The sequence below is a fragment of the Podarcis bocagei genome, assembly GCF_964188305.1.
Source record: "Podarcis bocagei genome assembly, chromosome: 1".
Lineage (NCBI taxonomy): Eukaryota > Metazoa > Chordata > Lepidosauria > Squamata > Lacertidae > Podarcis > Podarcis bocagei.
Window position 1 is genome coordinate 112,413,777 of NC_138125.1, and position 24,945 is coordinate 112,438,721.

A 24,945-nucleotide genomic window follows, 5' to 3' on the forward strand; every position below is an offset into this window, starting at 1 on the left:
CGTCTTATGGGGCGAAAAATACGGTAATGTGTGGTGCACAGTAGTTCTGTGCTTGCACAGAAGCTTGCAGTAGATTTAAGCTGTGCTGTGGCCTTAAAGAGACAAAAGGAACATATTCTGGGGAGGTGGGGAGATGATAAATTATTTATACAATCTGAAATGCCAGGGGCACGGATTTAGGAAAAGTTATGCACTTTTAAACCCCATTTATTTCAGCACATGTGTGGGTTTTTCCTGTTAAAATCAATAGTAATCCAAGGTACTCAACTTTTACTAGATTGTGCCCAAGACTTGAAATTTTTAGTGCATACATTTTATTTCAAGGATTTACATCCTACACTTCAATAAATTCCCAGTACAATGTAAAATACAATGAAAATGAGAATATTAAAATTACACAGTTTAGAGGAGCAGCACAACAGCGGGTCAAATATATATTTAAAAGCCCAGATCAGATTAAAATGTCTGGAATTTGTTTTAAAAGGTTCTTGCCTGACAATGAAATATTAAAATAGGCACCAGGTCAAATTTCCTAAAGCGAGTATTCTACAGTCTAGTACCACGAGAAAGAAGTTCCTTCCCCAAGTAGTCAGACACCAAACCAACAGCTGCTAGGGTACCAATAGAAAAGGCTTCCGCTGTAAATCTTAAACTTCTGAAGGCAAGTAGAACTACCACTTCCTCCCCAATGCTGATAAGTCTAACTATGGGCATCATAATCTATGGCACGGTATCCCCTGTCATTCATTTAAACCAAAACTTCCGAATACAAAACAATTTTGCAGATACCTTCAGATAACATTGCTTTAAAAGACACTATCTCACTAAGCACTGCTGCAGGAAATAGTCGATTTTACACATGTCTAAAAGAAGTTACTTTATCAAAGATTTCAATCTATTTTAGAAACCAAGCAACCGACCACTCAATTTGTACAATATAGAATGATGGTACAGCTGCTAACGTCAATTTCTAACTCAAGTCATGGAGGTGGGGTCCATTTTACAAACTACAGTGGTACCTCGGGTTAAGTACTTAATTTGTTCCGGAGGTCCGTTCTTAACCTGAAACTGTTCTTAACCTGAAGCACCACTTTAGCTAATGGGGCCTCCCGCTGCGGCCGCACCGCCAAAGCACGATTTCTGTTCTCATCCTGAAGCAAAGTTCTTAACCCGAGGTAATATTTCTGGGTTAGCGGAGTCTAACCTGAAGCGCATGTAACCCGAGGTACCACTGTGTGTGCCACAAAATCTGACCAACCATTAAATGAACCGGAAGAGAACCCTTTGCATGCCTATGTGGGGGGTAAAACTTTATTCTGATTGTACATGTATAGGATCGGGCTGTGTGTTTCTACGTCCTTGGAAATTAAAAGGATAAGGCACAGAGACAGACAGGAAGGTAGCAAATATACTGGGTAGCAGGTGAAGAAAGAAATGCTATCCATGTAGGGTTGCCAGCCATTCCTAGAAAAACGTGATTGTCCTCCCCCCCCCTTTTTTTGGGGGGGGGAGAACAGTGTCCCCCTGTCCTGTATGAACTTCAAATGGGATGCCTTTTTCACGTATTCAAGCTCCTCTACTTCAAAACTGCACACGAGCCAGTGGGTTCAGTGGGAGGAGAGCCGAGAGTGAGAGCAAGAGTTATCGTGGGACATGGGCAGAGGTTGGGGTGGGGCCAACTGCAGTTGCAAAGTGTCAAGAGAAAGGTTTTTTTGTTTTTACAAGTTCTATGCCAATCATGTTGAAAAAGCCTCCTCTAGGTGGCTTTTGTAATTTTGCCGAGTAGCAAAAATTGCACAAGTATAAACTATGCACCTGTTTTCATCACAAACCAAGGAGTGCGCATAATACAAATCAAACGGAGCACTTGTCTCTGCAGATGTGGGAAATGAGTTCCCTTTCCTCAAGCTCCCTAAGCAGTAAAAGTTATTACATCCCACAAGCTGCCACTGTGTTAACTACTACCTAGCAACTCAAGCACTCTTTGATCTTATCCAACACATCCCTGACAAACAGCAAACAATGCTCTGATCTTGTAACAAATTACTAGAGCAGCATTACCTACCTTAGCAATAAAATAAAATAATCCATACTATACGTGCAATGTTACAATCTTTAAAAGTCTGATTCTTGAGGTGAAGATTTCAAACTGTGTTCCAAAGAAACTTACCAGGGGTTCCCAAGTTACTAATACCTGTTTATTAGGTAAAGATAAAGGGACCCCTGACCATTAGGTCCAGTCGTGGCCGACTCTGGGGTTGTGGCGCTCATCTCGCTTTATTGGCCGAGGGAGCCGGCGTCAGCTTCCGGGTCATGTGGCCAGCATGACTAAGTCGCTTCTGGCGAACCAGAGCAGTGCACAGAAACACCGTTTACCTTCCCGCCGGAGTGGTACCTATTTATCTACTTGCACTTTGACGTGCTTTCGAACTGCTAGGTTGGCAAGAGCAGGGACCGAGGAACGGGAGCTCACCGCGTTGTGGGGATTTGAACCACCGACCTTCTGATCGGCAAGTCCTAGGCTCTGTGGTTTAACCCACAGCACCACCCGCGTCCCTACCCATTTATTAGATGACTAATAATGGCCAAAAAATGCCCTTCAAAGGAGAACTCACTCACCAATGCTAGTTTTTGTAAGCAACGGACTGTAGGGTACAGTATAATTTAGCCGAGGCTGATGGTAAGACCCTCATAGGCTTTGATGCATTTACAGCAAATAATAATAATAATAATAATAATAATAATAATAATAATAATAATAATAATAATAATTTATTATTTATACCCCGCCCATCTGGCTGGGTTTCCCCAGCCACAAGTGGTTCATACATACTAGAATTTAAATAAATAAGCCTCCTGGATTTCAAACCTGTGCTTCTCTTTATGTAGCAATTGCACTGTTCTCTTTGTTTTTGTGGCAAGGTTAGTGTGTGTTTGGGGTTATTATTGTTGTATTAATTACATCATATCTACACCTAGCCGGACAGACATGCCTCTTATATGATGATGATAAATGATGCGTTTTGTTATGATCAGAAAAAGCAGGAGAGCAGTAACGGTCTCAGTGGCAAAATCAGAAGAGTAACCAAATGTTGAGAAGACATCTCTGCTAGTAATGAATAAGGGATTGCGTGCACACATTGTTGTATTTTGTTGTTGTTTTTTGGCAGTCCAAGCCAAAATCATGTGACTAATCACTGATTAACATATTGCCCAGCCGAAGGAATGTATAGCACAGCCAATGAAAGTACTGTGGCGTGATTTTTACAGACACAGGCTTTCTCTTGGATTTACATCCATGTCTTTTCAGCTATGTGGCCATTTAGAGATGTGATTCATTGTGTTCCTTCTCACCTGAGGAAGATAACAAAGGTGAACTAGGAATCTGTGTTGCAATTTGATGGCCACAGATTTCAACCAGAACTTGAATACCTTCTTCATCTCTACCTCTCCTACCTGTTCTAACACAATAAATGGAAATCCAAGCAAGGGAAATGGGGCAGTGTGTTGGACAGAGGTAGCAGAAAAATTGGTTTCAGGATTACCACTGGTTCCACATGTAAACGTAAAAGAACCCTGGACAGTTAAGTCCACTATGGGGTGCGGCACTCATCTCGCTTTTCAGGCTGAGGGAGCCGGCGTTTGTCCACAGACAGCTTTTCAGGTCCTGTGGTCAGCATGACTAAATCGCTACTGGCACACGGAAGACCGTGACAAGTTCCAGAGTGCATGGAAGCGCCATTTACCTTCCCACCGCAGAGGTACCTATTAATCTACTTGCACTGGTATGCTTTCAAACTGCTAGGTTGGCAGAAGCTGGGACAGAGCAATGCGAGCTCATCCCGTTACATGGATTCGAACTGCCAACCTTCCGATTGGCAAGCCCAAGAGGCTCAGTGGTTTAGACCAGGCTTCCTCAAACTCTGCCCTCCAGATGTTTTGAGACTACAATTCCCATCATCCCTCACCAGTGGTCCTGCTAGCTAGGGATCATGGGAGTTGTAGGCCAAAAACATCTGGAGGGCCAAGTTTCAGAAAGCCTGGTTTAGACCACAGCGCCACCTGCAACCCATTTGGTTCTGCATGTACCCATAAATGCCAATGCATCTGTGGTGGCTTTGCTGCTCAGTTTATACATTACAGCAATGACAGAGTAAACACTTTTTGTGGCTTTATCCCATGGTACTGATGTAATGTTTAAGGGCCAAGGAAACAGAATCATCTGGAGGGAAAATAATAGTACAGGAAGCCCCATAATGATTTGCCTGGCCTGCATAGGGCTGTGCCTTTAAAACTTTCCGGCAGGACAGTAAAGCCACGGAAAACCAGTTTCCAGACCACTGCTGTAACATATAACCGTCACATTTACAAAACTGACAGAAGACTGGCAGAGAGAACTACTTTGCTTACAGCAGTTGGTTCTCTCTCTATATATATATTTGTGTGCCTGAAGTTGCTCCCCAATGTTTGCAAACATGCCGTTTGGATTTATGTGCATGAGCAGAACCTGAAATTACGCACACCACAGCAAATACCTTTTAATGTGTTCTGAGTGACTGTGTGCAAAATGAGACTTTTAAATTTTTGGCTTTTAAATTTTTCTGGTGGAGGGTGGGGAGATGAACAAAACGTGTCCATTTACGAAGATACATCGCTTTGGTGAAAAGAAGCAGAACGCAATTCCTAAAATACAAGAACCAAGCCCCGTTTTGCAGCCATTTTATACCTCCTATATCTTCACAAAAGTCTTGTGAGATAGGTTCTGCTGATACCTGATGACTGGTCCAAGTTGAGAAGTGAAAAACCATAAATTACGTAAGTGAGTTTAAAATGTGAGGCTGTACATGTTGAGGAGATGCTGAACTTAGTGCAGACACCTGATCAGCAGAGCTCTCAGCAGCCCTGAACTCCTGAGCTCAAGCGATCTGCCAGCCTCAGCTTCTAAGAGGAGCTGGATTACAGGCATAAACCATGGAGATATCCAAACCAAGACTCACAGCCGCAGCTTTCTTTCTTTTTTAACTTCTCCACCCATTGCCCCTTGTCATTTGGCTAAGAGGGACAGCGTTTTGGACTTTTGTTCCAGTAACCGGGAGGGAGTGGGGAGAGAAAGAGACAGAGAGAGAACTCTATATGATGGCGAACTAGTGCTTGCGATAAACAAACAAAAAAAGGAGTTAAATGTAGGAATCAAGGCATGGCGTGTTGGGAGGGGTGTTTGCTTTCCTGGCTTTGTGTGTGTGTTTAATTTCACATGTCTCGCATCCACCTGCTGCTGCAATTCATCATAATTATTATATTGCTTTAAGAGTTATTCGGGATTATCTTTGGTTTGCAGATACCACTAGGAATGCAACGCAATACAGTGCCCATCTCTGTGTTGAAATTATTGCTCAACATGTTAGAAAGAATGCTAGCAACACTGCCTTTGCTCCAACAGCCCTGTCACTAGCAGGCCAGCAACTTGCAAGAAAGAGCTGGTTTGCCCAAGATGCGCACAACTTACTACGTGGCTACAAACCAGACAATGGAGAAAGGGGAATGCTGAGCTTCTCCACCTGAAGTGATCAACTCTCCTAAACAAGACATCTACCAGTCTCCTGGCATCTTTGCCAGCCTGACACGCAGAAGACAGGTTCCTTGCAGGATGGTGATTCTCTGACAGGCAACACATTCCAAAGTACAAGGCTGTCTCATGTGACTCTTGGTGACTAAAGGAGGCCAGCATCCCAGGCAACTTTGGCAAATATGTGTGTTCAGGGGTGTATGTGTGTAATGCCTCCACTAAGAATGGAGGAAAGGACACCCCTTTTGGAGAAAATCTGATACGCTCTCTTACTTTCTGCTTCTAGAAAGCAGAATCATAGAATTGGAAGGAGTCATGAAGGTTGTCTAGTCCAACCCCCAGTAGTGCAGGAATCTTTTGCCCAACATGGGGCTGGAACCCACAACCCTGAAATTAAAGAGCCCCGTGCTCTACCAACCAAGCTATCTTGCTCTCACTGAAGTGGTAACGCTGTATCTGGACAGCACCATTTTAGTCATGGTCTCACATGAGTAAATGCTCCTTCATATGAAAAGAAAAAGAAAGCCCTTATTGCCTATAACTCTCAACAAGGCTATTAATGCAAAAATAAGTAAATATGTTGTAAAGTGCAAGTATCCTCATCCAGTACAGCCCCACCAACAGTTCTGCTACATCTTTTCCAGAAATACTTTGTGAATTGCTGGCTTATAAATGAAATATTATTGGGTGCCAAGAGGTCTAACAATCAGAGTCGGGGGTCAAATCGTGCCTTGGGAAGCCAGCTATTAACAAGGTGCCTCTGAGAACATGCTCAGTAGGAATATTCAGCACTCATACATACTAAGGTCCTTTCGTTTCATTCTCACCCATCCCAGAAAAAAAAGCCTTTAGTCTTCTCAGCAACCTCGATTATTTTGTATGTAACAATAAGGGAAGGGGAACATTTTGTTGTTGCTAAAACAGCTGAGAGTCAAAAATCCCTACCCAAACTACTAAATTCCACTAGAAGATTCCAATCAACCTTCAGCTTGCCCTCATAATAATGCATGTTGCCTAATATTCATTTTTGAAATGTAGCAGAAAGTTATTTTTACTCCACATTTGTTCTATGGACTCTTTAATACTATAATGTTACTAATAAGGAAGGCAGAGAGAGAAAGAGAGAGAGAGAGAGAGAGAGAGAGAGAGAGAGAGAGAGAGAGAGAGAGAGTGTTACACACACCGTTTTCTTGGCCATACCTTATTGATACTATAAATTGGGTCAGATAATAGTTCTTAGCCAATATTAGCTATTAATTGTTCTGTATTGATTTCAACAGGCTCAATAATAAAGGAAGAACCACTGTAATATCTCTGAAAATAAGCAAATATTAAAATCCTAAGACTGACTTAAGAAATTCCAGTATGCTCCCTGAAAGCTTTTGCTAATGGATTTTTATTCATACATAAACAAACAAACAAACAAACAAACAAACAAACAAACATATGTTAATCTAGCAAAGGTCACAAGCAAAATCGGTATTCAGGTTGAAGAAGCTCAAAAGAATGCACTTACAGCCTATTCCTATGCATTTTTCATTCAAAATCTAAGTCTCACTATACTCCGTGGGAGTTACTTCTAGGGACGTATGTGCAGGGCTGCAATCTTAATGCCACAAAACTATGCAAAATTTGTGCAGTATTTTTCTGCTCTGTTACAGGTCTCAAAGGCAGAAAGCGCCAATCTATCTTCCAAACCCTTACATATTTACTCTTCTACTTGTAAGAATTTTAAAGTTTGGAAATATAGAAACTGCATTAAGCAGTCAATGGTAAAAAGCACCCCCCCCCATACACACTCCCGCCCTCAGACCCCTCTATACTCTTAATGTCTCTAGCTGCATGCCGCAGGTAAGCAACATAACTAGACTTACCTCAGGTATTTTTCCAGCAGTAGGTGCCTCACTAGAAGCTGTTCTGGTGTATGGCTCTAAAGTCAGCTCCAAGCATGGAATACAAAGAGCACTTTTACTCTCCTCTTAGTACATGGAAGGGGCGGGAGGGAAAACACGGTTCAAAGTCCTATTTAAACAGAACATTACAAGCCGCTTCCTAAGTTGCCGGTAGCTCTTATCCCAGTTCTTCTCCCCATGTTTACAGCTACGCCTGTGGAACAACCCATGGAAATGCCTCCAAAAGGGACACAATCTCCTCCCAAATTCTGTTTTCTTTTCCTTTCTGGAGAAGAGAAAGAATGCTTCCCCAATAACAGAAAGTGTGCGTGGAAGTTGCCAGTATTTATTCCCTGCCTCTAAGGAGGCACGAATAAACCACGCCCACTTGCTTCTAAAATTCCTGTAGAAAAAGAGGAAGGCAAAAAGAGGGGGAAAGTTCCTTCAATTCGACAAGCCAGCACCTCTGAAGCAGCTGAAAGCTATGCAAGGTGTTGGAAAGCCTATCCCCATCAGAGCAGAGACTCACCTGTTTCTAAACTTAGTCTCCAGGCAAGGAAGGTGATAGATTAAATAGTGTGTGCTGCATCTGAAGACATTTAATGGCAAGCTGCTATCAAAAGGGTTGGTTTATTATCCTGCGTCTCGTTCATTTTCAATCAAAAGGGAAATATCTTAGGTGATTGTGGAATTGTGCCCTATTCTGTTTGGGGTTTTCTTTTTAGTTCTGGAGGTAGTGTTGCATTTCAGTGTGTTAATTTGTCGGTTTAAAGTTGTGTATATTGTTCTGTGAATAGTTTATTCACACTTTAGTACACCGATATGAGAACTTTTGAAGTTAAGCATAAATAAAACAAACAACGTTTTAATAAGCCATCTAAAACACAAGGGGGGGGGGAGAACATATCCTCCAACGATGCAGAACATTTCACAGAAGAGGAATATGAAGTGAAGCGATTGTTTATTCCTATCAATTACTAATTGCTAAGTCAACTAGCATTCAAGGTGATATGCAGAAGATACACCAAAAATATAACATTATCAGTTAAAACCCACAATAAAATACATACAAAATGTAAGTCTAAGACAGATTTGATGTTCAAAATTACAATGATAGGAAGTGGGAATCCCCAATATTACCGGATCCCAACCCCAAACCAAAATATTTCTGCTCAGGACTCTGTCTACCAGGAAATTAAAGTTTTAAAATGCTATTTAGGGCTTGTGGAATAAGGGAAGTTTCAGCAGAGAAAAGGGACACCATCTCCTTTTCTGGTCCCCTAAAATGTTCCTGCATTGTACTATACTTGGGTTAAGAACTTCATTTGTTCTGGAGGTCCGTTCTTAACCTGAAACTGTACTTAACCTGAGGTACCACTTTAGCTAATGGGGGCCCCCACTGCCACCACCAGAGCATGGTTTCTGTTCTCATCCTGAAGCAAAGTTCTTAACCTGAGGTACTATTTCTGGGTTAGCAGAGTCTGTAACCTGAAGTGTCTGTAACTCGAGGTACCACTGTACTATAGATCATGACTAAACAACCTGTTCCCCTCTAAATGTTGGGCTGCAACTCTCATCATCTCTGACCACTGGCCATGCTGGCTGGGGCTGATGCTTGTTGAGAGTCCAGCACCTTAAGAAGAGCATGTTGGACACCCGAGTAACAGATCCAGCCATGGGCATGAGTTGAAAGGAGATTCCGTATTGCACCTCCCATGATATCACATACACAAAACATCTCTGATGATGTAGAGCAGGATGCACAGATCATAGCGCACCCTGCGTTTCAGGCATAGACCGTTAACCCTGAGATTGAGTCACAAAGTCCCCCGTCTCCTATCACCGATCATCTGCACATCAAGGATAAGGAGAGTTCCAAAAACACTATTGGACTTTCAGCTCTCTAACTTGGTGCAACTCAATAGACAGAAAAGGCAGGCACAAAACTGCACAAGCCCTCCGATGACTAATGCTTCAGTCAAACATCAAGGAGTGTCGTGTGTCTCGAGGCATCACCGGGTTTAGGTGTGGAATGACAGGTGGAGTTGGATGGGGAGGGGGAATGGAGGGTGGGGCTGTATCCAAGGAACAAGGAACAGAGGCAGGAGGAGACAGGTACTTCCTTCTCCCAGGATATGGTTGCTCTGGACGGGGAAGCAGAACTCCCATCTCCACTCTTCTCTCCCAGGGAGAGAGGTGAATCAATGGAATCCAGGGAGAGCATCAACCAACTGCTGGGGGCAAAGGGATGGAGTCAGAGCTGGCCACCCAGCATTTGGTGCTGCTGTCATTGGGGAAAGATCTACCCTCTGCGTGACACGGTCTGCATCTGCATGCTCAACTTTCTCACAAAGCACAGGAGTCTAGTGAGTAAGCTTGTCTTGCCTATCAAAGCTTGGTATGCCAACCCATTGGGACAACTCCAATTCTTTTACTGCCTTGCCCCAGACTCAAACTTAGGCCACTGCTTCTAGCCTGGCTACTTAGCCTGGCTGGTCTTTCCTTTCCTGTCAACCAGCCCAAGTCTGCTGTGACTCACGCCAGCTGCTGAGACGGCACCTTTACTGCACCTCAATCATCCTTGTTCTTAAGTAACAAACTCAGTTCATCATCGTGGTATGAGCAACAGCCAATATAAGCAGTAAAGGAAGAAGCAACCGGCTTGTCATCTTTTTAACATGTCTTCTTGAAACAAACACAAATAATTCAACAGAAAGTTATATTCAAAGTTTCAGCAATGTAATATGTAAATTAATTGAGGAAAAAAGGAATATTGAAGTTTGGGGATGTAGTACAAAATTAGCAGCTTCAATTTCTCATATTTTGTCTCCCCGCTCCCACCCCTTTTCATCAAAAGAAGGGAGAGGCTTGAAACATACAGACTTAGTAAGACCTACCCATGGGGAATGTATTGACTCTGAAACAAAGACACATGCCTGATACAAAAGTAGTCTAATTGTACAGAACTCTACACCCAAGTTATTTTAAGAATCGGTCTTTGTTAAAAAATTGTTGCAACTTGGGTGTTTCTCTGGCAAAGTCATTTTCAGATATGTTGAGATTCTTGATAAATTATGACATCAGTGTGCTTTAAAAATTATAGCATTTGAAGACTGAACATCTATATTTAGACAGGGGGGGAAACACTCAGTAAAGTTTAGCCCAGCATTCATTTATATTATTTGCTTAAATTTTTTTTTAGAATACAGTGATACCTTGGTTTTTGAACGTCTCCACTGACGAACATTTCGGTTTCCAAATGCCGTAAACCCGGAAGTAAATGCTTTGGTTTCTGAATGCGCCTCAGAAGTCAAACATGAAACGCAGATTCCATATTGAATTTTGAGACTTCCGTATTGAGTTTTCCATTTTTGAGCGTTTTGGAACTTGAACGGTCTTCCAGAACGGATTACTTTTGAAAAGTGAGGTACCACTGTATAATGAATTAATTAAAATTAAAGTAATTTAACCACCAGCCGCATTCACTATTTATTCATTATGACTTGAATGAATATAGAACTAAAACTCCTGGACTGAAGTTGCTTCTAAATGGGGGGCTCCTAGTGCTACCCAAAACACGTTCATCCTCTGCAAGCAGAATCACAACTGACTTTTCACGCAATCAGGATTACTGTGCTTTTTATTACAGGAATATGATAGCATAATAAGAAAAAAATGTATTATACTGCTATCGTGTTAGCTGCATTTTTAAATGAAAACAAGGTATACCATACCATAATGCTAACTGCATGATCATACAATATTGTTAATTTTTGAAAATGAATTTAGAAACTTTATGGTCACTGCTCAAACGGGAGCAACCAGAATTGATTTTTTAAATATTTTAATAATAATAATAATATCATAGCATTATGGTGGCATAGCACTGCAGTTCTTTCATTAAAATAGCCAGCAAAGTGATCTAGTAACCCAAAAACGGGGTCATAAAACAACTCACCTGCAAAAGGTTATAATGAATGTGTGCAAAGTCATTGTATGTTCACTTTTCTAATGTGTCACTGACCATGTCAAAACCCCATCCTTTTAAAATGCCAAAAGATTAGCACTAAAGGCACCTAAACCTGTAGAGATGCACTATTCTCCTGTTCTGGAAAGTGATGTGGGTTTCTGTAGCCTAAGAAAAGACAAAATAACCACAGGGAAAATTCAAGACAACAATGAAGCTGGTGTTGTCTAGGTACTCCATGAAGAGAGAGTGAACAAAGAATCGCAGTTCTGAACACCTAATGTGGAAGCACTTTAAATAAGTCTGCAATCCTACACACAGACAGATGCCTAAGAGCAAGTACCACTGATTTAAAAGTAACTTATTTTTAAGTAAGCACACATGCAGTTATGCTGCCAGTTTTCTTATGCTGTTCTTAATGTTCCTTTCAAAGTGTAAAAGATACATAAAGCTCAATATTTGTATAATTGAAAAACTAAGAAACATCACACAGAAGCAGCCAGTAGCATTTTTAAAAGCAATCTCAGCAAGTTAAATTAATCCAAATATAAAACGAGCAAATCAGACTTCAGCATTGGGGAATATTAGAATAAATTTATTTGTAGTTCACAGCTATAATCCAGGCAGGCAGTTATGAACCTCTAAATCCCACGGATGAATCATGGACTGCAGCCCATGGCTGAGATGTCTGCAATATGATATTTAAAATATCCACAACCAATAAAGAATGACTAAGATTTTGTGTTTTTAAAGCAGAGCTTTAAAGGTTGCAAAATAAATAATACAAAAACCAGCCAACACTTTGAATATCAAGTTTCTTTTGTCATGTAAACATAAACTCACCTCAAGTATGGTTACAAGATAGCATTAAGCCATTACAAAGAATAGATTAAACAGAGACACTGGCAACTATCGATACTGACTATATAAACTTTATAACCTGTGATACCAGACCTCTCCAGCTACTAGGATATACAGTATACCAGTATACTCACATAAATCAGTCTGCATTATCAACACTAGCTTTAAAACACTGGAATTTTAGTGTACCCAATCTTCTTAATGCAGAGTGCCTCTTTTTTCCTTTGTTTTTTTACAAGTTAAATATATTTATCACAATGCACTGAATGTTCAGCTTACCCCAAACTCGACACATGTTGATTCTTCAACACCACTTCAATATAAACCCCTAAAGCATACATATAGAAGAACTGACCATCTCGCCTCATCCATTGCTCTTCAGCTAATTACATCATTAAGCCTTCCTATTTATAATCTCACTGCTGGACCAAAACAACCTAGATAACACATTTACAGATTTGGATCGTCAGTAATCCTGACATGTCTGCTTCAGCTAATTCCAGAAACTGCATTAAGCAGCCTAAATATTTTCTGGTAGCTCATACAGAATAAAACAAATCAGAGCAACCTGATGGGTTGCAATTGAAAGTTTAAAACATTGGGAACTGCTAGTAATGGAAAGATCTACTTCCTGCTACAGAAACCTCTACTTGGATGAGATTAAGGCATCTAAATACCTTGACAATAGCATCGAAGTAGCCCATGTATCCCTGTGCTGAAGGAATCTGAGTGTTCAATCAACTGCTTCTACTATTGGAGATTTTTCTTGGAACCAACAGGCGGTGGGTACAAAAAGAAGCACCGTGAACAAAGGTGTATTGAGCAGGCAGGAGGCACAAAATACCAAAGAGATAGCAACCCAGGAAAGGCTTTGGGAAACAAATGCATTCAATCATCCCTTTACTCAGGCGAGTAAACTGGGACAGAACTTATGCATGTGGATGCAGATGTTCCCAATTTCAATTCTGGGTACCGCTATTAAAAGAACAAACAGGAGGGGGTAGGCATTAGAAAGGTGAAAGGGAATAAAGGCCTGGAATCATAAAGCAATTTCAAATATTTGCAGCATTGTTAAAAGACACCACCTTCTGTTTCAAACTTAACTCGGAACCATCTCAGATATTTCTACCTCGGGGAGCTGTTTATTAAAAAGTTCTCCCATGAAAAAAATCTCACTCGTTAGGAGGGGGAAAATTTGCCACCCCGGAAGAGGGGTATGATTTGCAAACAGGAATACCGCCCCTAAAAGCGTTCAGCATCTCAACCAGGGTTAACGCTTGAACCAGTCCTCTACATAGCTGGAAGCCTGTGCAGTGAGTTGGCTTGATGGACATGGAGATGGATGCTGTTCCAAGCTCACAGAACAAAATACTGGAAATCAAGAGTGAGAGTAGAGGACCAAGGCGACTGCAAGCATATGAGCCTGTGCAGAGAGCACACGGCAGGAAATGGGGGGAAGAAAAAGTCAAGGGTGGATGAAAGCCCTTAAATGTTGGCTTTAAAGTAGACATAAAGCAGCAAACAGGCAAGGATAGCGAGAGACATGCTTAGCAGGAGGAAGACACCTTTACAGCAAAAATATATTCTTGGCACAGGAATTTTTATTTGAGTAGGGAAAGAAGGTAGAAAGCCAGTCCAACCAGAGTAATTAAGATGGCGGAGCACAACAGACTTAGCATAGAAAGGAGAGAGCAGAGCATGCTCAGCAAGGTCAACCAAAAGGCCACCAACAGGCAACAAATCTGGAGAAAGATCACCTGCCATCTGGTGCCCCATTGGAACCGGTGGGGCAGAAGGCAGGGAAGCTAACAGCAGATGGTGCCAGAGTCACTGACAAAGCAGAACTGACTACCGGTAGTTCTTGTTCTGTCCCCATCCTTCTCTACTAAGGGCAACAGTGAGACTAAGAAGGAGGAAGCTCACAGCCAGTACCCGCCCTGGGACTGGATGTAAACAAGAAGGCAGACATGTAAGGGCTGGCTGGCTGACTGACGGCAAACCAAGGTTGAGGTGGCAGTGCCCTATTTGTCCTAATCAACCAGCCTCCATTGCCTGCTGCCTTACTCTCAAAGAGAACAGAAGATCAAAACCAGAATAATGGGCAACATTCATTTTGAAACACGCACCCGCACCAAGGTGTAGAATGCATTCACAAAGGAAGGGGGTGAGCCAATGCCAGTGGCTGCAGTTAGTGAACGACTGCTATAAAAAGTTTTCATAATAAGACACTTGTTATCCACAAATTCTGTTATCCAAACAAAGAATTATGACCAAACCTCACTACACAGCTGAATCCGATATCCTAACAGCCAGAGATTGCCTACTTCCTTTGTTTTGTGGTTTGCTGGTCAACAGCAGTCACTTTCAGGAAGAAACCATTGGAGAGAGATTAGACAAATCAGTTTGTTTGTTTTTCAATTTCTCTTTTGCTGGTTGGCTGCAGCCATTTTAGGATGAAACCATGGTGTGACCGGAGATCAGAAATATTCCTGTAGGAAATAATGGAAATCTGCAGATTGTTATATGAATGCTCGCCTAACAAACAATTTCCTGGTAAAAGCAGGACCTGTGTGTATACTAATCCACGTTTGTTACTTCTCTAAAATTCAGCAGGAAGCTTGGAGTTTATTGAATTGGGTGTCACTTGGACAATTTGGAATTGAAGGAAATCTTTAATTTATTTGAGCTCTGATTGTGTAAGGAAATTTCACTCATGCAAGTTTCCAGATCTCAGCTCAGTATACATTGTAAGGAAGGACACAGAAGATATCATCACTAACTCTTGGTAACCAAAAGACACCTTACCAGGAATACTCCAGGAGAGTTACTCAGCTCCCACTAGTGTACAGTACAGTACAGTACACATGACTGTATTAGTGACACAAAACAGAGCCAACAGCACATGCTCAAAAGGCACTCAGCCAGAGGTGCTAGAATTTTTATGGAGGGGAAAAATAACATCCTTAACTATCACATGGTACACTGTGCATTTCCTATGTGGGAGAGGGGTTCTCTGTGTGATCTGACATAGTCCTTTGAAAAGGTACCAGAGAGTAGCAGAAAGAGTTGGCTCCAAGAAGGATATTGTGAAATGCAGAAGGGCAAGTGTAAAATAAACTTTTCAAAGGAAAAAAAAATGGGAATGCACTGCAAAAGATTTGTTTCTGGACCCCCAGCATCACAGCACAGATGACCAGAAGGAAATGAAAGAGTTTAAACACAGAAAGGACATGTGGCAAGTTGGTATACAGACTCCCAAAAATCTTCCTAATTCTTCTCTTGACTTGGCAGCTTGCCTGCCCAGCATCCATCTCCTTCAGCTGAAAAACAAAGCACCCCACAGATAGGTGCCTGGGATAGAAGGCAAGCAACCTCAGGCATCCAGCTGTGGTGTTTTGTTTCCCAGCTGGAGAAGAGCAGCAGCAGTAGCTGTGCAAGTAGGAAGGGACGAGAATTGACAGGTCGGTGTTTGATTGGCTGATATTGCTAGAGCCCCACATTAACTGACAGCCTGAATTCGTTGGAGTGCTCATACAGTATTTTTCAAAATACTAACATTACAAGTGAGGCCATACCAACTTAAAAACCCCAGAACTCAGCAAAACCTCAGCAAAATTGTTTAACAATTGCCGCCCATTACAGGAAGAGTTAGTATAGTTGACAGCTTGGTAATCTTAGACATCGCCTAATGTTTTTCATTACACAAATGCCTGGTTTTTGGAAGTTCGGAGCAATCCACAGAGATTATGATATTCAGCTACCAAAGGGTATTTTGGACAAACACCTTTTCTTTGCCTCATTAAACTGCCTCAGGTATGGGTAAGGCACCGCCTTGCTTCTTTCATCTCATTTGGCCTCCTAGTGGCATGGCAAGGAGACAAATTAAACATTGAAGGGCGAGCTCTGGTGAATGCTACTTCCTTGCTCCGGGGTGTCTCATGGCCCAGATTCTTGCAGTCACTGCTATGGACCAAAGATCTTCAGATGCCTCAAGAATTTTCACCACAAGCTCAAAGATACACAGTTATGACTTTGTATTTGGTTGCGAGCATATTCACACACATCAGCAAACAAGGTTTTTGTCAATTCTGTCTCTGCACCGCATAAGAAGAGCTCTGCTGAATCAAACCAAAGGTCTGTCTAGTCAAAGCATCCTGTTTTCACAGCTCATTCTGTAGGCATGAGCATAACAGCACTCTCCTGCTGTTGTCCCCCAGAGGACAGGCATTCAGAAGTTGCTCAGTTGCTGTTCCTAATCCATATATTTCTGATGGGTAGAAAGTCTATCAATTAGTATTTCTAGTATACATTTCTATCCTACTTTTCCCTCACCTTGCAAGCTGCATGCATGGTTCCTACTTCCAACCTCATTTGTTCCTCACAACGATCCAGTGAGGTAGGTTATGTGGAGAAGGGGTGACTTAGCTTCATGACTAAATGAGGTGTTGGACCTTCGGTCTCCTCAGTTTTGGTGTATATGGTGACCGCAAGCTAGACATCATCATCAGATATTATTATTATTATTATTATTATTATTATTATTATTATTATTATTATTACTACTACTACTACTACTACTACTATTAAAATTTTAACAGAACAACAACAAAGCAAGCCTCATCCAGAGTCACAGACTACACGTTACACATCAGTAAATTAACTCTGTGCTTTATACCTAATTGGGCATATTTATTTCTTGAGATTCTGGTACAAAATCTCGTTTAACATGAGAGCTCACAATTAAACCAAAGAATCCCTCCAGAAGGACCCCTGAAAAAAGAGGATGAGCTAGACTCTTATATAGTGGGCTTATATGAGATCACAAATAACTGACGGAAACTCCTCAGTTTATCAGACTTTCAAAGAAATGTATCAACAACTGGTTTAAATTTGATTTTAGACCAATTTTAGGGATTCCACCCCCCCTCAATGTTAGTTAATATTTTAATTGGCTAAAATAACCCCAAAGGGGGCTCAGAACACCTAGAACCACAAAATTAAACCTGCATACAAGACATCTTGCTGGCCAAATAAAACTATACAGAAACTTAATATAGATTTGTTTAAAAAGGAAACAAATATATTCAAACCAGCATCTAGCTATGCTGCCACCTAGTGGGCTGCATTTGATTTGCTCCAGAAACTTTTCAAAGGCAGCCTCACAGTTTCGCTCACGTGGAAAGTGATTCATAAGCAAATAATAATGCCTAGGCCAGAGTTAACCAGAGTTGTCATGTCTGACCTCTGTTGGTTCAAGGAGGATAACTCCCACCAGGAGTTGTTTTCGCCTTCTCTGACACATTGCAGTTGGAAAAGTCGCAGCTGGAGAAATAGTCTTTACCTTTGCAACTCCAGGCACTTTCGCAGGAGCTAATCCTAAGAGGGCTCTGGCCTACCTCAGGCCTTAAGTTTCTTTCTTCTTTCTAAGCTGCAGGTTTATCACACTTACATCAGACCTTCCAACTGCCCCTATCTTTCAGAGCCAGTCCCAGATTTATAGAAGCCGCCCCAGTTTATGATTTGATCCCTGCATTTCCTTAGGACGTCTCTATTTTCATCGGAGAAATGTTGGAAGGTAAGGAGTTAACTGACCGAGCCAAGGAGATAAGTAATTATACAACCTTTAGAAGACATCTGAAGGCAGCCCTGTATAGGGAATGTGTGTGTGTGTGTAGCTGCCTAGTGACTGAGGCAACCCAGTCAGATGGCTGGTGTATCAAAATTATTATTATTATTATTATTATTATTATTATTATTATTATTATTATTATTGATGTCCCTATTTTCATTGGAGAGTTCAAGGTAGTGCACATGTTCCCCTGTCCCTATTTTATTCCCAGAACTGCTCTGTGAGGTAGGTTAAGGTAAAAGTAATTGACTTGTTCAAGATCACCCAGCAAGCTTTGTGGCTAAGCACACATTTGAACCTGGGTCTTCTCAGTGCTAGCCAGACACCACTACACCAAACTTGCTTTCAAATGGGCCACAATATGGATAACACCATAAATATTACAGCAATAGTTCCTTTGCACCGGCTTCACAAAAAGATGAAATCGCCACACTCACTTGAAAAGGAGTAATTTTTTTAAAGGCAAAAAAGAAGTAGTAGTAGTAAAATAAACCTCATGGAGTTATTCCAACCCCCTCCACGTTATTATATATTCATAACTCTTTTAAAGAGTCACCTGAAAATGTAACAGCATTCTTTTAACTTAGGTCTGGAGGTTTTTTGTTTTGTTTTTTAGTACTCTTTGCACTTTGCCTTGCCAAAATATTTCCAAATTATAGAGGAATGCAACTGCTCCCAACACACACACACACAAACCAGAGCACACTTGCTTTAGCATATTACTTAAACTGTTAAATCTTCATAAAAATGAGGTAATTGAGGTAAAATGTGTCAGGGCATCAACCAAGCTGCAAACTATTTCAAGTTTTTCCTACCCCAGGGGGGCAGTCGTTCTGAGAAGCAGAATCTACTTTGTCAAACAAAAAATTCCAAAGCTCAGTGTTAACTGTATTGCCTTGCCAACTCACAACTAAACTTCAGTCTCTCCAGTAAAAAGGTTGTTGAAATAAAAAGCTTGCGCAAAAAAACCAAACCCAAACACACACACACACACACACACCAACCCTATAAGATTACATTATGACTAAACTGCACAGCCAGCTACTAATTGAGGTCTTTTGGAAAGAACATCTTAAGGAGGCAATGATCAGCTGGTAAATTAATAACAGGAGCTCCTGATCACTGGTGCCAGGATTTTAAAGGCCTGATTCAAATCTAAGTGAAGTCAAGGGGAAAACCAGCTAACTTCAGGGATGCTATATCAGATCTAATTCCATTTATAAATATGCTAAAGAAAATATTATTTCCCAGGGTAACTCAATGAAATGGGGCTGAACAATCTTACAAAATGTATTTTTAAATACTGCAAGCATAGCACAGGAAAACAAAAGAAAAACATACAAGGACTGACCTTACAAAGAAAAAGAACTAAACTGAAATTCCAGGTGTATTCATGTGCCCATGTCCTCTTGCTGTGCCCTCAAGTTTTCCTGAAAATTCCTTCAACTATTATGGTGTTCTGTATTCCTATCACCACCCTAGGATAAAATTAATATGGATATGCATTCTGAGTGAGCTGAAATTAACCAGGTTTCTCAAAAGGGTTTTAGGGGTGTCCTACCAAACTCAGGTAGAGAACATAGAAGGAAATTCAAAAGGTAGGGCCATGAGGCAAACAATGTCATTTTATTTATGTATGGAATTTCTGTCAGGGTGTTCCTCCCAAGGAGTGGCAGACAGCTGCTCATAGACACTTCCAAACTGGGCAAAGATTCTGCACCGGCCCTAATATTTATTTGACAGCATTGGAATATGGAGAGAGAGAGAGAGAGAGAGAGAGAGAGAGAGAGAATATTCCTTCGCCTGTTGAAGAAGCTAACAGATTACTGTACAGTGGTACCTCGGGTTAAGAACTTAATTCGTTCTGGAGGTCTGTTCTTAACCTGAAACTGTTCTTAACCTGAAGCACCACTTTAGCTAATGGGGCCTCCTGCTGCCGCTGCGCTGCCGCTACACAATTTCTGTTCTCATCCTGAAGCAAAGTTCTTAACCCAAGGTAATATTTCTGGGTTAGAGGAGTCTGTAACCTGAAGCGTATGTAACCTGAAGCATATGTACCCCGAGGTACCACTGTATTTGACAACTTCCCTAAAGATGATCAGTTGCGCCACAGAAACTAACTTACATATGGCACCTTTACATGACTTATTGTTTTTTATTTTTCAAGCGTGGCCACAACACCTGTAGCAATGCTGGTTCCCCAACTTTTCCATATCCTCTTTCTCTAAAGACTACTGACCAAGAATTCTTCACACATGAAATGGGGGTGAGGTACAAAAGTCAGCTTTCACCTTCAGTGAACAGTTCAGAAGTGGAACTGCTGACCAGGGCTGTCCAATGTTTCTCTTTATTGCTGCTTCTTAGAGCGTACAAAGTCTTCTACATAATAGCTTCTATATTTTGCTAGGATATTAGGAAGTAAGAATACACACATCACAGAATCTCTTCGCATTATAGTATTCTCTGCAAAGCCACATTTTGTTTTGTGTTTAACTTAGCATCTTGTTCATGCCTACAATTATCAAATATAACATCTAGGATATTACGAAGCTGTTTTAATGAACAATGTGGTTATGTGTCCATCCGTCCCCAAAGATTAAAAAAGCTTTCCTATTATAACAGAAGACAGAACCTGAAAGACTTGTTCTCACATCTCCTGGAGACCATAAAACTAAATATCCACTGCATAGTTTTACTTGCGTCATGCCCAACTGAAATACTGGACAGTACACAAATTTTGATCTCCATCACATGCAGGCACACAAACAATCATGGGAACTTGGGAGCTTAGCTGTACATCTGCTCTCTGTTTATTGTTTCTAGAACAGAAACATCTTCCTTTTAAAATAAAATACTTTTTATTTGCACAAGATCAGATAAATACAAAAAGGACAAAAAGAAATATTTGGAATGCTATTAATGAATGACTACTTGATACCTCTGAAATACACATCTACATATCTCCTAAAGAAGAAAATTAGTCTCCAGAGATATCTCTGAGTATACACAGAGCCTGAAAACAATAGAATGTATTATATATTGCCAGACTGTAAGGAATATTCTCAAAACCAACCAACCAACCAGAAAAGAGGCAAACACTGAAGGACTGAAGGAATAATATTTTATGTGAATGGTTTTCAAACCAGAAGAGGAGCATTCTCCCCAGCTTCAACTACTACATGGGATTTATAAACAATTCAGTAAGGTACTTGAATTTGTAATCAACAGCTGTATGGGGAGCTGGCTTCAGGCACCAGGCCCGTTGGCAGACCAACTCTGTGTTACCAAGATGGCTGCAAGCTTGACATGAAGGCTGGCAACATCAACTCTGCCATGTAGGCATCCCTTGCAGATGACCGCTGTACCAGGAGACAAGCAGTCAAGTTGTGTATCCATAGCAGTGACCAGAGGAGGGATGGCCGCTGGGATAAGAAATGCCATTGGACATCTGCATCAGCACAACTGGATGACTTCATCTGCCCCAGCTGCAACAAAATATGTCTCTCCTGCATCGGTCTCTACAGGCACAGCAAGCACTGCAACCTTCCAACAGCTTGCCCTCTCCCCCAAGGGTGCACTCAAGAGACAGATAGATGCCAACAAGCAACAGCAATTGCAGACCTAGCAACCAACCTGTGCTCATTTGCATTGTTAATAGGATTCGATAAATCAGTACAGTGAAAATCTTCAGAAGTAGTGTTACAAGACTAACTGTATCACACCATTACTGGCAAAACTCCTTTATCATGCTCCCATTCTTTCCACTGTAAAAACAAACATGCAGACAATGCAGACAAAGGCCGTAGGTTCACATGATATTTTGACACACCGGGCAAAGTTGTCAGTGACCTGTTGCCATTTGCCACTTTTAGAGTACCATTTGTTTCAATCAAGACCATCCCAGATGCTGGGCAATCTTGAGACATTATTTCTATTTTTGGCAGAATCACACAGCACTGACTCTTACTAAAAATAGAGCTTCCTGCATGACAATTGCATCAGATTCCTGCATGACAACTATAAGTATACCAAGCCTTTCTCTTGTTGCCCACCTATTCATGATTTTGTTCAATAACTTCCATACGTCGTTAAATGCTTCCTTAAAGGAATATTTCTCCGGGTTCTGTGTTACCCTCCTTTCCAACTGTAGGTTTGACTACTTTCCTATGAAAAAAAGCTCAAAAACTAAAACATGCAATAGAAAGGAAGTTTTAACAGTTAAGTGTGCGTCATATTCCCTTGGCAATAATGTAGAATTTCCAGTAGGCATTAATACTCTGTGTGGGTGCATCACATATAATTTTTTCCTGCCTGGTTTTGAAGGGGATTCCCTTGAGAAGGGGAACCCAGGGCATCTTAAAGACTAAATAATGGTTGCTTCCAAAGTTATCACCACTGAACTGCTTCTGGGCATTGTGACATGGCAAACAAAACCGCAAAAAGCAACACAGATGAAAGCTCCCTCATGGCAGTTTGTCAGATGATAAATTCTCATATTTGTTTTATTTCATTTATTTATTAAATTTGAATGCCCGTAGGTTACAACGAAATGCTGCAACATAAATAGCACAAATTGCATAACAAAAAATAATTAAAACAGTTTAACAACACAAATGAACACAAACTAATAAAAAATACAATCTCCGGCAAGTCCCTAAACAATACCGCAGCCCACAAATACAAACTACAAAGTAACGTATAATATTCAAAAACAATTTTAAACAACCCCACAGTTTCACTACAGCAAGTTTCAAACAAGCCAGCTTCTAAATCTAGGTACTAATGCTGTCTTAAAGATTCAACACAACCCCTTGTACAGACAACACAGCAAGCTGTGATGAAGCAGAAACTGAAGCTTCCAAACTTCTTTTATTTATTTATTGAATTTGTATATACTGCCCTATACACGGGGGTCTCAGGGCAGTTCACAGAACAAAACTTATCCTCTTGACTGCACTAGAAATGGACAAAGGACAGTGGCTCGTTCCTGCTTGTGTACATCGTGGTGAACAAATGAAAATCTCTTCTACACTGCACTATTAGGGGAATATTGTTATGTGGCGATAAGGGATGGAGCTTTCTCCATGGTGGTGCCCCACTTGAAGAATGCCCTCTCCTTACAAGCACAATAAGTGCCAACATTGTTATCATTTCAGCACCAAGTTAAAATTTGTTGGTTGTGTTAATTAAGTTACACGGGGTAGACGTACTGAAACCAGTGACTTGACTAACGAAAGTCAGTGGGCCCAACTCAGAGAATGGCTTAGTCAGATACAACCAAACTTGTTTGCCCGTGAATTTTACGTGTTCGTAAGCTTGACGTTGTTTTTAGCTGCCTGTTTTTGATTAGCTGGTTCTAAAGTTGTCTATCTATATTTTGTTTTATGCTGGGCCCCACCCTGGATGGTATCTGTGCTGATGGACAGCAAGTAAATCCTTCAAATAAACAACCGAAACCTATGGCTTAACATAATATGTAAATACAGCCATTGTTTGGGATCTTGTGCCATTCCTTTTGTTTCTCACTGATTAAGTTCTCTTTCCACTTTAACCCTGAGGAATTAAAGAAATTATACACAACAGATAATGTTTCACTAAATATTTGCCCAGAGTTCTGCTGATATCCTGGGGAACATCTATAATCCGAAACCAAACTCATTCAAACCCCACCCACTGTATGTAGCTACAAATACTTTTGGATATTCCCAGAACTTCTTAAACATCAAAGAATCAAGAAGTAAACAGAAAGCTTATAACTACTTGTTTTGAGATAGACCATTAGTATTGTCTATTCCAAGATGGGAAACCTGTGACCCTCCAGATGTTATTACACTACAACCACCATTATCCTTGTCCATTGGCTATACTGGCTGAGGCTGATGGGAACTGGAGTTCAGTAACTTTTGGACAGCCACAGGACGCCCATCCCAGTTCTATTCAGGTTGGCCCAAGCTCTCCAGGGTCTCTTTCAGCCACGTTACCTGATCCTATTTAACAGGCATTTATCAGGAAATTACACCTGCAATCCTACGCACGAAGGGCTATCCCTACTGAGCTCTATGGTCATCCCAGCCATTATACCAAATTAAGAATATAGTGGCCCCTCTCATTTCCCTGGTGGCATAGCCCACGGAGAGGGCTGGCAAATATTGCAGCAAATAACAAATGGATGAGAAGGAACAGAAATAATAGACTAAACCCAGTTGTTGTAAACTCTTGTGTTCTTTTGAGGAACACACAACACTTATTCTGTAACCAGAACTAAGATAAATTTTATGCAGAACTAATGATTGGTAAGCTGTTCAAGAGCAAGATTTGAGCCAGGAGGTGGCATTTTGTATGCAGAAAATCACGAGCATTAATTTTCTGTCACAGAAATAAAAAAAATGTAAAATCTTATTTTGAATGGCACTTTAAATGGACATATGGTTTTCTTTTATTTTTAAACACCATGGTGAAAGGCTATTCAGGCCACATTATCCAGAAGCTAAATATGTGATATGCTGCTGTTCTGCTCAGTTTGTATTCTAAAGCAGATGCTGTTTTTGAAGATGAACAGCAGATAAATGCAAACCAAATGTCTGACAAGGAGCAGCTTCAAATTATGCAAATATAGCGTGATCATAAAAGGAATAAGAATTCTTCCTAATGCCTATTTAAAGCTGACTCACACAGATGTTTCAAGTGGAAAACTCTGTCCACTGAATGTCCATGCCAAAAGGGTGTTTCCCACAGCTTATTTGCCTGTAGCACATACAGTTTTAGATTTTGAAAATTAATATAGAAATAAATTAAATTGCCAACCACGGTTTCCAACGCCAAGGCTCTTTACCCTGATCTTTGACAACAGAGATGCATATTTTCAGGACCAAGCCTATTTTTTAATCATTGAATTTTTTTTGTAATTGTTAAGTTTTGAAAACTGTTTTCAATGCTGAATTTTAAATTGTTGTAACCCACCCACAGCCCACAGAGTGATGGGCAGATATTAAGTTAAAATCATTATCGTTTTGCAATCACAAGATTGGCC

The 24,945-nt window shown here is 40.9% G+C and overlaps 1 protein-coding gene across 8 annotated transcripts in view; it reads right to left on the reverse strand.

Moving 5' to 3' along the window:
* Positions 1-24,945, reverse strand: part of COBLL1 (cordon-bleu WH2 repeat protein like 1) — an 86,015-nt gene that overhangs the window by 36,954 nt on the left and 24,116 nt on the right. The window contains exon 1 of one of the 8 annotated variants that reach the window (XM_081197830.1): positions 7,441-7,566. The exons of the other annotated variants lie outside the window; for them this stretch is intronic. The gene's annotated coding sequence lies outside the window, so the exon portion shown is untranslated. Of the gene's footprint in view, positions 1-7,440; positions 7,567-24,945 lie in introns of those variants that run through there. 8 annotated transcript variants of the gene reach the window in all.